General features: G+C 41.7%; 1 long non-coding RNA gene across 1 annotated transcript; it reads right to left on the reverse strand.

The window, feature by feature from the left end:
- Window positions 1-1,056: 1,056 nt before the first annotated feature.
- Window positions 1,057-3,537, reverse strand: LOC103887433. Its single transcript, XR_002524579.1, has 2 exons — window positions 3,249-3,537; window positions 1,057-1,713 (listed from the first exon to the last, which is right to left on the reverse strand). It is a non-coding gene; the product is annotated as an uncharacterized LOC103887433 (long non-coding RNA).
- Window positions 3,538-4,408: the final 871 nt, after the last annotated feature.

A 4,408-nucleotide genomic window follows, 5' to 3' on the forward strand; every position in this document is an offset into this window, starting at 1 on the left:
GACGGGGTTTCACCATGTTAGCCAAGATGGTCTCGATCTCCTGACCTCATGATCCACCCGCCTTGGCCTCCCAAAGTGCTGGGATTACAGGCATGAGCCACCGCGCCCAGCTTGCATTTTATTTTTATTTGTTTAGAGACAAGGTCTTGCTCTGTTGCCCACAGCTCACTGCAGTCTGGAACTCCTGAGCTCAAGCCAATCTCCCGTCTCAGTTTCTTGAGCAGCTGGAACTACAGGTATGTGCCACTGTGCCTGGTTGTACTATTATTTCTATATATAGATCTTTCCAAAAGTATTCCTAATACCAGAAATCATCCTATGTACAATACGAAATGCAATCTTTCTCTCACCAAAGAAATATAACTCAAAACAAATCTTGCATTCTTTCCAAGCCAAGGTATTGAGCAATAAGCAGCTTTTGAGACAGGCCTGGATGTGGTTTCTCATGGTCTAACAAGTTACACCTAAAAGACTAGTTAATAACCCCTACCACACCCAATGTAACTCCATTAGAAAGGGGAAATGGAGGCCGGGCATGGTGGCTCACGCCTATAATCCCAGCACTTTGGGAGGCCGAGGCAGGCGGATCACGAGGTCAGGAGATCCAGACCATCCTGGCTAACACAGTGAAACCCCGTCTCTACTAAAAATACAAAAAATTAGCCGGGCGTGGTGGCGGGCACCTGTAGTCCCAGCTACTCGGGAGGCTGAGGCAGGAAAATGGCGTAAACCCGGGAGGCGGAGCTTGCAGTGAGCCAAAATTGCCCCACTGCACTCCAGGCTGGGCGACAGAGTGAGACTCTGTCTCAAAAAAAAAAAAAAAGTGGGAGAAATGGAAATCTACTCACTACTTCTTTGACACTGCAATGATTTCTTGGATAACTAATCTAATCACCTTGTTGTTCCCTTGGTCATGCCCCTTGCCCATCCCATCAGTGATCTTCACCTTGCCTGGTGTGTGTGTGTGTGTGCGCGTGTGTGTGTGCGTGCACGCACGCGTGCACGCACATGCATTGGGGATGTAATACCTAAGTCAAGAAGGGAGTTGTTAACAAGTTGAGTTTCTTTGTTTTATTTATTTGACTGAAATCTCAGTATTATCTTGCATTGTGTTTTCTCTCTCTCATCCTTTGTTAGTACCAAGGTTGCCTTGAAACACAGAATTTATCTTTTGCAATTTTTTAATTCACTGGATGAAGTCAATGAGGGGTATTTAGGTTTTGGTCACTAATCTACTCTTCAATAATGTGCTATGGAGTATTTATCCACTAATGTCAATTTATGACCTAATATATTTTAATATACTATGCTATACCTTGGTAATAGTAATGTAATTTTGTAGGAAAAGTGATGCTTGTTTTTTCAGATATTCCAAGATGTTATATTTATGTGTTTTATTTCTTACGGTTCTTGATCTAGTCAAAGAATTTGATGGTATTCTCTCCTTCTTCATATTAAATGTCTGACACCTTCCTTAAGTATTGTTTTAAAACTGATCAAGCGCAGTAGTGAGAAGGAGCTGGGGAGAAAATATAACAAGGAGTTTAATCTATAACTGAGCATGAGTAATCAATTGAGATAACTTGCTACCTCTGGACCAGTCTCTCCTTACCTTTTTGATACTGCTCCTCTCAAACATTTTTCCCAGCTTGCTGGTTTCTCTTCCTGGTCTTCTTTGCTCTGTATTTCTGGCTTTCCTTAACCTTGTTCCTCCTTAGGGAACAACCGAAAATTATCTTATCTACTCATTCTATGCAATCCCCCTCGGTGATATAAAATGATGATTCAAAAAATACATATCTTCAGTTCAAAGCAATCTCTAAGATAAAATCTACATCCAGAGCAACAGAGCAAACTTCCACTTGGCTGCCGCAAAGTCTTCTCCAATGCAATATGTTCTGCAAAGCAGTAAACACCACCCCATTTACCAAGCCAAAAGCCTGGGAGCCATTAGACTTTTGAGGGTGGCAGTAAAAATACTTTACAGGTGAAAAGAAGTCACATATAGGTACAAAGGGTGAGAACATCTCCCACTATGGTTTGCAGGTTCTCTCATGAAGAAATTCCATCGGCCAGTGACCCACGCCTGTAACCCCAGCAGTCTGGGAGGCCACAGTAAATGGATCACCAGAGGAGTTCGAGACCATCTTGGCCATCTCTACTAAAAATACAAAAATTATCCAGTCACGGTGGTACAGGCCTACTCATCCCCAGCTGACTGGGAGGCAGAGTAGGAGAATCCCTTGAACCGGGGAGGGAGTTTGCAGTGAGCCGAGATCCTGCCCATGCTGCAGTCCAGCCTGGGGACAAACTCGAACATATCCGCGTCGCGCGCGGAATATCTTTATTCTCAGATCTCCGGATTCGGTCGATATCGTCTCGAGAAATGGATTAATAGCAATCGAGACCGACCTCCGAGAAGTATCGTTTCCACCTCGGGTCGATAAATCATAGTTTATCTCAGATATCGGTGCCAGAGCCAATTATTACCTCAGCAATGTAATCGCACAGAAAAACTTGTCATCAGGAATTAATATAAATTTGTATAGAGAGATGTACTATACAAATATAGATGTGCTATAAAAATACAAATAAGCCCAAATAATATTTTGCCCATGTTAAGGAGAAACTTTCATTCTTTGCATTGAAAGGCATGTTTTGTGGAGGCAAAAACCTGGAATCTGGTAAATTATAAGAGACCCAAGTCAGTCATCACAAGCAAGAAGTTTTCTAACATTTGCTGTTGCACAATTCTTTGTGTTTGTGCACCTCAAAAAAAGAAAACCATGAATGACTGCCATTGTTAAACCTCACTTAAAGAATTTTTCTTTAAAATAATAGATTTGTTTTCTAAAATCACATTCTAAAACCATCCTTATTTTGAAGTCAGAACATACAAACATTGTTAAAAAAATAATTCTTTTAAATCGATCACTAAACGATGCCTCACTTATCAATTTATTTCTATATTGTTTATGCTAATGGTCGTCAACAGTCTCTGTAAACAACTGACAACCTCTCACTCACACGTCAAGAAAGTCAGCAATAAAACCATTATCTCAAGGGCCACAGTCACTTAAAAAAGAAAAATTCTGCCTCTGAAGATATTTGCCACTGTTTTAAAATCGACTAATTTCTTTTCATTCACTCCTATACAGGTCTGCAGGCTGAGATTTGAAAGGTGGGAAGGAATGTTTTTATCCTGATTATACGAAGATGGGAAAGAGTAAATAGTCCAACTCACTTACAAAGGGAAGTTGAAAATAACGTTGAGCAGCTAGAGTGGAACCAGCCTGTACTGCCACAGCTGTTCTGCTGCTTCTCCTCTCTCTGCCTTCACTGTGCTGGGCCGACCTCTGCTCTCACTGCTGTTTCCTTGACAACCAAGACAAGATGTCTTCTTTTGCAAGTTATTTCTACTCTTGCATTAGAAGACAGTTTAAGTTCTGGGGCCAGGTACAGTGGCTCACACCTGTAATCCCAGCACTTTGGGAGGCTGAGGCGGGTGGATCATGAGGTCAGGAGATTGAGACCATCCTGGCTAACATGGTGAAACCCCATCTCTACGAAAAAAAAAAAAAAAAAAATTGGCCGAGCGTGGTGGCGGACACCTGTAGTCTCAGCTACTCAGGAGGCTGAGGCAGGAGGATGGCGTGAACCTGGGAGGCCTAGCTTGGAGTGAGCCGAGATTGCACCACTGCATTCCATCCTGGGTGACAGAGCAAGACTCTGTCTAAAACAAAAAAGACAGTTTAAGTTGTATGTAAATGGAAGGAAGATATCTACACATCTGTGAGAATTGTGCTTATTCCTTATGAAGAATGCAGAACTAGGTATTGGGAAAGTAACACAGTATGCTCATGAAAGGTCAGTAATTACAAATAGTAAAATGCTTGAAATTTTCAAGTCAAAATAGATTTGTGATTAATAAAATTAATACAACCAGTTGCTGTGGTCTAAAGGTTTGTTTCCCCCAAAATGCATATGTCAAAATCCTAATGTCCAAGGTGATGGTATTAGGAATATGGTCTTTGGGAGGTGATTAGGCCATAAGGGCTTCATGAGTGGGATTACTGCTCTTATAAAGCAGCCAAAGGAGCTCATTCACCCTTCTGCCATGTGAGGTTACAGTGAAAAGATAGCTGTCTATGAGGACACAGGCCTTCACCAGACATGGAATCTGCTGGTGCCCTGATCTTGGACTTCCCAGCCTCCAGAACTGCGATCAATAAATTTCTGTTGTGGATAAGCCACCTGGTCTATGGCATTTTTTGTACAGCAGTCCAAATTGATGAAGAGGAAACCAATAATGTTTAATTATCAGAGAATTTTTTTCTCATACACTAATTGGCCCATGACATTCATTAGAGGAGATTATTTTAGGAAGTGTAGTACCCATGAGGTCAAT

This window comes from Papio anubis, chromosome 11 (genome assembly GCF_008728515.1).
Source record: "Papio anubis isolate 15944 chromosome 11, Panubis1.0, whole genome shotgun sequence".
Taxonomy (NCBI): domain Eukaryota; kingdom Metazoa; phylum Chordata; class Mammalia; order Primates; family Cercopithecidae; genus Papio; species Papio anubis.